The following is a 10,781-nucleotide window of genomic DNA, read 5'->3' as shown; positions in this document are numbered from 1 at the left end:
TCCCCTTCCATTCCTTTGACCACCACGTCTTCCTCCTCCCACTGCTTGACCTCTATTGTGACCTGGATGACTTGCCGGCTCCATGTTATCACTGTGTTGCTGGGGTGGATAGCACTCATTTCACTCGATACTCGTACCACAATGTGAAATCAATCATCAATAACCAGTTGGCAGTATTGGAAAAGCAATTACAAGGGCCTGCATACATACAGTAATGTCAAATCTGATGTGGAAGAACAATCATCTTCAACCAGGTTGGAGCGTTAGTTGCAATGCCTTTAATACACGCAGCGTGGAGAGGAACAGTGACTCAAGTAGATCCCAAAGTCGCTCTGCATTCATTTTAACAGTCAGAGCTTTTATACACAAAAATCAAAGAGCTGGTTATAATCAGAAAGTCATTACTATGTTATCTTAAAAGTTAGCTAAGCAGAATTTATATCATTATAGGACAGAGTTCATAGATCAACACATGGATTAGGGAGCAGGCACTTCAATCATACTGTTTGACATTGTCTCCAAGATTCTCATCGTAAATAACAAACAGAAATCAAACTACCTTCTGGCCTGACCTTCTAGCTTGACCTTATCTTTCTTAAGTATACAAGAGAGAAAAACAGGTATTAGAGAAAGAATTTCTAACTTTCCTTCCACACTGAAAACATGGTGTGGAAAAGTGCTACATCATGATGAATGATGATGAAATATTACATCCATAGATAATGTAGTCCAACTGGTTCATGCTCCTCGGTTATTGGTGTCAATGGATCTCATTATCCTGAAACTTTCATGATCGAAACATGGAATATTGTTTGTCAGTTTCCATAAAATTATGCATTAAGAGTAATGCAACAGTCACTTATCATTTTGAGCAGCTGTATCAATTGATAATTAGATCTTTGTAATGAAATGAATAGACAGTGATCTCAGATGTAATGTGTGAATTGCATTTTGAAATGGTAATACTTTGATGTTAAGTTGTGTCATTTTAGTTCAATGAACAAATGATCTGAGGTTGATGTGTATTGTATCCAAGCAATTGTAAAAAAGTGTTAGAGTTTTGAAAAATGTGCATTTTGATCATCGGGTGTGAGTTTAGTGTCTAGAGTTTTGAAAAATGACATCAAGGTTCTGAAATGAGTGCCAAAGTGATTGTGAAAAAGTGTAATATCAGGGGACAGTGGCTATTAGTGATCTGGCCTTCCGTGGCCTCTGTATTAATGTAACAGGTCACATTGTATGTGTACACTGATACTTGATAGTATAATATAGTACAAGTAAAAAACATACATAGGTATCATAGAAGTATTTTGCAGAAATGATTATGGATAGTTATCAAAATGGAGAGGAAATGCTAAATCCAGTCTCCCCAGGCTGAGCTTCTATTGCTGCACCTGCTGGCCCCACTATATGGATAGAGCCACACCAAGTCAAGAGTCTCCCCATTGCTATTTATATCTCCCTATCCAGTCTTCTATAGGTGTCAGGGTGGGGTGCCTATTCCCCTGCATGCTTTGAAACCTATAGCACCTGGGATGCAAACTTGGGATCCGGTTCCTCTGCCCCTCACATACACATGAGGAATCCTAGGTGCTCAACACGTCATACTGTCTCTTTCATCTCATGTGTAAACTATGGACAAATACATGACTAAACGTGTTTAGTTGCTTTTCCCAGGATGCTTTGCGCCACGATATGCAAATAACGGGGACTATGATTGGCTCCCTGACATAACCCACACTGCGACTGATGCTACCCATTTCACTACCCAACAAAGACCCATAATATGCGTGTGTCTGTCTGTCTGTCTGTCTGTCTGTGTGTGAAAGTGTGTGTGTGTCTGTCTGTCTGTCTGTCATGTAACTTGCACATCTGTGAGGGCACCACTAATGCCGAAAGAGATGTACACATATTGTTTATTTTCCATATATATGTATGTATGTATGTATGCATGTCCAATTGCTTTGACAATACAAATGAATTGAATTGAGAGGGAGAGAGAGAGAGAGAGAGAGAGACAGACAGACAGACAGACAGAGAGACACACATACACACACACACACACACACACACACAGAGAGCCAGCCAGCCAGCCAGCCAGCTCAGCGATGACATGACGAGCCTCTCTCAGCTTACTGCTATGACAGCACAGAGCACATACATTCCGTTTAACAAATCGTTAAACAAAAAAGGTTATAAACACATTGACTACAATACCGGTTAGTAAGACGAAGGTGAGTCTATTGTTAGTATTATTAGTCAGACATTAAATAACTACGCAGGTTAGTATTTATGTCGGGTAACTTCTCGTTATATATATATCAGTCTCATTTACGTTTAGGTGCCGAGAAAGATCCTATTTGTTACCACAATTTCCCTTAACTGATTATTATTCAATGATTAAGGATAGGCAGGGCCACCAATAATCTAATGTCTATTCACTTGTGTCAATTTCAGACTAAACAGTTAAACAGGAATGAGAAGATATTTCTCGGGGTTGACAGATTTTATTTCTAAAATTATCAACAAAACAGTTTAATGCAACACACATTTATATTTAAGAAAACTAAATGATATTACACATTCTAGAGTTATGAATCACAGATTAACATTTCTAATTGATTTCTCAAATGTCATGAATCACAAACTCCAAACTGTTAAACTTATGTGAACTTCGTCGCAGAGAGGCCTCTCTGGCTTCGGGCTCAGATAACAGCACTCGGCACGAGGTCTGTGTGGTTTGGAACAAAGGCAGTCTGGTTCGGCTTTGTCCAAGAACTTCCACTCAGTCGATGCACCTGGAAGTTGGGGTTTCGCGAATGTAGAGTCTTTTCCAAACAGATTTTCCACTGGTTTGAATGCTCCAAGGTTGTGCACAAAATCTTCTTTGTAAGCAGGGTTCCACCGTAGTTACTTGAAGACAAAGTCTTTGAGGAAAGCAGGGCCCTGTTTATTCCAAGGGTCAAGTTTCTTAAGACTCAAATAGCTATTTAAGTGACTGACACTTTCGTATTCAGTCGACTTAGTCAATTGTCCAGCTGTAAAACTCCACTGATCAGGTGGGTCTGTAAAGTTATTTATTTAATAAAGTCCTTTAAAAGAATTCTTCGTACGGCTCAATCTCCTTCTCCCAGTTTAACTCTTCTGTTGCCAGCAAAGACTTGGTTGGTTTCTGATTCTGGTTCTGGCAACAGAGCTACAGGTTGAGCTGTGGCAGCGAGTTTCTGGTTCAGGTGAGAGAAAGAGAGAGAGAAAGACTGTCCGCTGTTCCTTAAAGTCTGTCAGATCAGTAGGTGATTGGTCCCTGAGTTCTTGAGATTGGATTTCGGTTTCAGCCCCCAGTGTCCTATTGGAGGGGGGCTTGATTTATGACTGATGTCAATCCATGCCATCTTTTGGAAATGCCGGTTGGCCCGGGTTCGTAGCTCTATGTCGGGATTTCGGCTCTCGTCCACTTCAAAGAGTTTTTATCACCTACAGGCCCCTTTCTCCAGACATCTCATAGCAGAATTCCAAACTATTTGGCCTCTTCTCGGTGCCATCCTCCCCAAAACTGTCACTTTGATGCAAACCAGTTCCAAGCTGATGAGCTAAGGAAATCTGATAACTTTGGGGGGGGGAGAGGTCTTCTTTAGATCCGTGCTTCAGCTCAGAGCCCAAATGCTCTTATCCAAATACACCCAACATAACGCTACATATGTATGTATGTATGTATATATGTGTAGAAGGAAAATTAGAAATTATTTTCTTACACCTGTTTTTCTCTCTTGTATACTTAAGAAAGATACGGTCAAACTAGAAGGTCAGCCCAGAAGATAGTTTGATTTCTGTTTGTTATTTACGATGAGAACCTTGGAGACAATGTCAAACGGTATGACCTACGAGCCTGTTCCCTAAAACCATGTGTTGACCTATGAACTCTGTTCTATAATGATATATGTTCTGCTTAGTTAGCCTTTAAGATAACATAGTAATGACTTTCTAGCATGTATGGATGTATGTATGTATGTATATATATATATATATATATATATATATATATATATATGTATGTATGTATGTATGTCCAATTGCTTTGACAATACAAATGAATTGAATTGAGAGGAAGAGAGAGAGAGAGAGAGAGAGACAGACAGACAGACAGACAGCTCAGCGATGACATCACGAGCCTCTCTCAGCTGACTGCTATGACATCACAGAGCACGTACATTCCGTTGCTTGCCGTCTGTCAACCACTCAGTCACTGCTAGCCAGACTGGCTGGCTGGCTGGATGGGGGGGCTGCTTGCTGCTGCTGCGTACCTTAGCAAGCTTATTTGCTTGACCGGCCTTCCTACTCCTCTGCCCACATGCCCACCTATGCCCGATCTGCTGTTCACCTGGATCACAGCTCCGCCCCAACAAGGCAGATCTTCCCAAAAATGGTACAAACTGATCCACGTTCCCCTCCACGGAAAGCTTTAGCCCAAAATAAGGGACACATTCTGTAACAACATAATGGATGCCCACCCAACCTGTGACAAAACTTAGAAAAAAGAAAAACGGTCAGTCCTCCTGGGGGAGGGACACACAGCCACCCTGGCTGCCCAATATGTCAGCGCCTACCACAGCCTGAGGGACACAGTGACACACGAGCACCGGCTGTAAATATAATGTAAATACTCATTTGTAATGCATGTCAATGTATTTCAAAAAAGGAATCTGGAAATAGTAAACCAATTTTCTTTATTTGTATGTATTTAAGATCACATTTTATTACATTTTCTTTTTCTGTACTTGATAACATCTTATTGTGATTCAAAATTCTATTATTTATTTTCCGTATGTATGTATGTATGTATGTATGTATGTATGTATGTATGTATGGAAGGAAAGTTAGAAATTCTTTTCTCACACCTGTTTTTCTCTCTTGTATACTTAAGAAAGATTAGGTCAAGCTAGAAGGTCAGGCCAGAAGGTAGTTTGAATTTTGTTTGTTATTCACGATGAGAACCTTGGAGACAATGTCAAACGGTATGATGGCAGCATCACTTACAATTTTGACAGCCGGAAGTCCCGCCCTCCCTACGTACCATAGACCGGAAGGCCCACCTCACCTTCCGGTTACCCCCACCTTTGAACCGGAACTTCTCTCTCCTTCCCATCACCCCCAGGGTTACCCTTTTACCCTCCCTTGTCAGCCATCTTGGATGATATCGGCCATATTGGATGTCAGCCATTTGTAAGGTCATAGGTCATCTGGTAAGATGGGAGCCATTTTGTTACCATTTGTAAGGTCATAGGTCATTTGGTAAGATGGTAGCCATTTTGCTAGGGTGACATCCATCATGGTGAGGGTCCGAGTGTACCTCACCCTGCTTGTGTGGAGGTGTAATGTTTTATAGCATAAACTGTGTTTTTAAGGTTATATTGTCTTATGATACTGTTTTAGTAAATTAAAAAATACAAGTTTTAAATACACACATATATATCGGACTTGGTCATGATAGGGATGGTGTTTCCAAAAGAACTCTGGAGAACTTTTTGAACAGCTGTAAAAGCAGGTACACCAGGACGTGGATCTTTATACAGCATTCTCTTGAGCATGTTGGGGAGGGCATCCACTGTTTTCACAATATCCTCAACCAGCAATGTCACATTAGGATTACCAGTGTCATCACAAATCACCAAACTTGTGAGCTATTAGAGTGAGGATGGCATCTTCAAGCAGAGATTCCTCAAACATACGTATACATAAACCCACGGCAGCAGGAGTTTTCTTTCTCTGGAAAAAATATATATAATGTCTTATTGCAAAACAAATTTGTAAAACATCTTATAAGGCTTGTTATTTATAACCTTCTCAATTAATTGTATCACTTACTCATCTACACTTTCCAACAAGTCACTTAACCATCTCGAAGGTAGAGTGCATGTTTCTAAGCTATGCAAAAGAGATTTCACTTCTTTCTCAGTCTGTCTGGTGATGCATAGCCCACATAGGGCACGTGCAACACATAACACAACATTTAGAAAGTGGGTGACACTTATTTTGTTACATATAAGAGCGACACTACTCCAGACACTCCCTTGCTCGTGATCTAAAGTTAGACAGAGATGCTGTGCTTGGCTGGGGTCACCTATCAGACAGGCCTCACACTTATCAACTAATTCACGGCCAATACAATGTTGTAACACTAGCGCAATAATGCCCTTTATGGTGTGTGTCATCACTAGTGTTACATGATCATCATAGTTTTTACAATTATATCTCGGAACTTCCCTGTCTGAATCAAAACTCTTGTGGGTTCTAGCAAGGCAAGAACAGAAGCATGCAATGTTCAATCTTGTTCGGGGTCTTAAAGAGTTGACAGAGGAATCCATATCACTGGTGTCTGGTACTCCACTATTCTAATGAAGAGAAAAGAAAATAACACTTAAAACTGTAATGTGTGTCGGTCAGTAAAGAAGTACACAACTATACACAGTTGTAGGACCTCTATATTTACCTCTCTTTCCATTGATGGTCCAACTCCATCATCAGTGTCTGAGGTTTTATCCTCCCTGCCATGTTCATGGTCCTTGTCATCATCTTCAGACTCATCACCAGTGTTGACACCTTCGTCTTCATCAGACATTGGGAGAGCATCCCTGGGGCTCGGAGGAGGAGCGCTGACACTATTCTTTTGATAAACATACAAAGAAGAAAACATGCATTTAAATTCACTTTGCATTGAAATTTATATATACACACATACGGCCTAACAGCATGTAAACACCGGCATACGTTTAAAATTAATAATAATATTCTAAACACGTTTTTAAAGTAAAATAAAGTGTTACCTCTTTTGGGTCCCTGTCTTCCGACCATCTTAATTTTGTGTTAGGTGCCCCCGCATCTTCATCAGCAGCGTGGTCGCTAGGGGGTGTCTTCTTAGCTGGTGTAGCCATAGTGCGCTATGGGGGTTTCCACCAGTTACCGCAGACCTGTTCTGTCCCGAACGGGTGACATGTTTTCTGTGTTTACCAGCATGCTCTTTATACTGTAAATGGTGGCCGGCGGCTCTACAGAGGAGGCGGGGTGTGGGTGGGGTTGGGGGCGTGTGTGGGGACACGTGGGTAAATGGGGGGCAGTGGCTCTACAGAGGAGGAGGAGTGTGGGCGGAGTTGGGTGCGTGTATGGGTGCCACGTGGGTACAGTCATTTGTACCCATTAGGCTCGTGTCCATAACAAATATGTGATAACAATTTATCTCTCCAAATGGTCACCTCACCCAGTGTGTACACGTTGTTTTGAACGTGAGACCATGACCATAGCACGCATAGATACAGATGTCTGTTGGAGATCAACTTTATCGGAGTGAAATAGACACCCCAACATACCGCCCCAACTGAATTCTGTAATAAGAACAACATTTTTGGCGGTTTCCTGGTATGTTATGTGGAATACAATTTTGTGTGATTCTTAGAAAAATTATGAAATACCATTTTGCCCCCCCATAAATAAGCCGCTCCAAGCAGTTAATTTTACACATCCAATATAATATATGAAGGGACACACTCTTCATAATGGCATCTGACTGGGGTCCATTTGATGAGGAAGAGCTAGTAAATGCGTTATCATGTATTGATGGTAAGAATGTTTTTTATAGTAATAGAGTTGGGTTTAAAAGTGTTAGTATATCATGCATAGTTCATGGTTTGTATAATTTAAGGTGAGAGAGAACCGAGATATTACAGCACAGAATAACAGAGCCGAGACTGTCGGGCCGAGCACCCCGCAGGGGACCACGGAGAGTGGAACTCGCAACCCCCAACGCCTACGTCCCGAACAGCGCCTTCCAAACCGCAGGAGACACGTGTTCTGAAGGTGGGCCAAAGCAATGTGTTTAATGGCCAGTTTTATTCAGATTTCATGGTATGCCATAGAACAAGTTGTTACATATTATAAATTAATTACATCTTCTAAAACATTATATTGTGTACATTTATGGGACCAATGTTTGTTTTTTGATTTGACAGTTGTTTAACCCACATAACTAAGCACTCCCCCACCCACCCCAAGTCACAGAGCAAACTTTGAATGGAGGTGTGTAACATTCACCGTTTTTACCAATGTTATTAATAATAATAATAATAATAATAATAATATTATATTTTGTATTTGTTCGAAATGTAGTGAAAAGTCACTGTATAAAGTGTAATTGACATGTTTGTTTTATTATAGCTAAAAATGCGGCACAGCCTGCATTGCCCTGCTTGAGAGGCTTGTCAAGTGGAAAACAGGTGAAGAGATCCGATCGTGCTGATAAAGGGAGGTCCGTTCTACAGCGGGGGAGACAGCCACCAGTCACACAAAGGGGAAACACAGCGCCCAGAAAAGCCCTGAGTAAGACAAACCGGGTGGCACACGACACCACCGATGTGGGGGTGCAATGTGTGAAAGTGAACCGACCGAGCTCCGCTACTGTAAAAAGAGGTAAACGGGGTAAAAGCACGGTTAAAGCCACCACTAGTGGGGATACTGAGATGAAATGTGATCAATCACCCTGTGTTGACATACAGACCCCTGGTGATTGTAGGGCCATGGTGTTTAGCAAGATATGCAGTCAGCTTGTGGAGGCGTTAAACACCGCTCAGTGCATAATACATGTTTTGACAAATTTGTTAAAACAAATAGGGAATTGACCCGTTTCTGATGAGAGTTTGATGAATCTGTAATTCACACTGTGAATCAATCAGTCTCTGCAAGATCGAGAAGGGTTGTTACAAAAAACAACCAATTCTGAAAACAACAATTGACAAACAATGAAAAAGGAGAAGCACAAAATCTGTCAGTCTGCTTGTGTAATTAGGGGGGTAATGCGAAATAAAATTAATGCTGCGAAAAGAATGCTGCGTAGGCTTAAATTTAGAACAAATGTGTCACAATTAGCACGGTCACAGACACTGTTGCACACTCTCCAGACGGGAGGCCATCCGGTAAACTTGGAAATTCAGGAATATATAGATCAGGATGTATCTAAGGAACTAGCATCGGTAGCTAATAACAATGATAATCAGATCGGGGGTGGTGATGCTGCAATGTTAGAGATGAATAATGAAAATGATGAACAAATGGCTGAGGGTGGCGTTGGCGGGGACCCTCCTCGGGGGTTTTTGGAGATTATTCGTCGCTATGACCGAGAAATTAATAGGTTTCGGGGTATGGAGTTTTATGAAGAATTCAGGTTTGTGAACCTGGATCTGGTACAATCTTATATGAATGCTGTCCGTATTGAGCATGGAGCTGTGCAAGGATTGCTAAATGAAATATCACACAATGTGGGTCCTAATGATTTTGTACAGCTGAGACCGAGCTCGGGGTCATTAAATAATCTTTTCTAATCGAGGAGGCGAAATGTGGGGGAGCTGGACGCTGCAGATTTCTTAGAGAGCATAGCTAATTTACTACAAAGTCACAACAAAATTCTATCACATTTGAGTTTGCGAATAACGGTCACTGTGATTAGAAATATGCAAGGTGGTGGTGGTGCGCGGAGGCGCTTAAAAGGTATTTTATTTAGTAAAATAATAGACATAAACCAAGGTAACAATTTATGTTTTGCTGCCAGTGTGTACCGCCTGTGGAAGGGTAAAGAATGCACAGATTCCGAAATGTTAGATGGTGCCAAACGAATGCATAGCCAGCTAGGGTTTTCAATTCAGAAAAAAAAAATGTTTTTCAGATATTCAGGCATTTGAAAGACTATTGGGGGTCATTATCAAAGTATTGTACCATGAAAACGGATGGGAATATTTTACTACGGGGCCTACACCTATAAATTCTAAGTATCCGTTGCTCTTATCCTGTATCAAGTGTTGCTCATTGCTTCGCTGTCCTCGTCCTGTACCCTCAGTGTTTTCAGAGCCCGTTCTTGATCTTGTAGAAATATATTGCAGAAGAGCAGAACTACAATCACACTTTTTCAATGCTATTGCTTTTTTCTACCTCCCTGGTGAGGTACCAATGCGGGAAGTTTGAGAGAGTATTTCTAAAATGTGTATGATCCAATACACACAGTTATTTAAAAAGCTGACGTCTTGTACATGCTCACCAGAACCAAGCCTAATTAAATAACACATGTAATATAAAATAAGTACATGTGCAGTAGCCACTTGGACAATTACAGATCCCCAGGTCAAAACACAACAGAAAGACATGGAAGATCGTATTTTCAAATCACACCTGTGGCCCCCCTAACTGTAATTTGGTATTAGTGGGTCAAAGGATTTATTTAGTTCAAGTCATAATAAGATTATATTTTGAAAGGAAACACTACAGGATGTAATATTTAAAATGACTGTGAGTACCTTTCATTAACATTGTTTTAAAGGCTGGGACCAATATGGTGGAATATCTCCAACACACGGACATTGAGAGACTCGACCCCTTTGTGCTGCTGCTCAGAGACCAACTCTCAGTTGTCTCTGAGTAGGCTATGGATCAACTTCCTTTCCTAATATGAAGGAGACAATGGATACAAAACCTATAGGCAACTATGAAAAACAGGCGATTATTGTTATTCTTCTCATTATAAACTACTTAATACATCTCTCGCATAAAGTACAACAGGATAGTGGTGACGTCATTCAGGATTGGATTGCCATTGGTCAAAAGCCCTCTGAGAGAAATTGTGTGGCGACACTCCACACTCTTAGAAGAAATTGTTCTGCACAGAACCATAAAGGGTTCCTCGAGTAATCGCTCTGGTGGATCCCTTTATGGTTCTATGTAGAACCCCTTCAAAGGGGTTACATGAA

This window comes from Amia ocellicauda, unplaced genomic scaffold (genome assembly GCF_036373705.1).
Source record: "Amia ocellicauda isolate fAmiCal2 unplaced genomic scaffold, fAmiCal2.hap1 HAP1_SCAFFOLD_60, whole genome shotgun sequence".
NCBI lineage: Eukaryota > Metazoa > Chordata > Actinopteri > Amiiformes > Amiidae > Amia > Amia ocellicauda.
Note: the sequence above shows the minus strand (reverse complement) of the source record.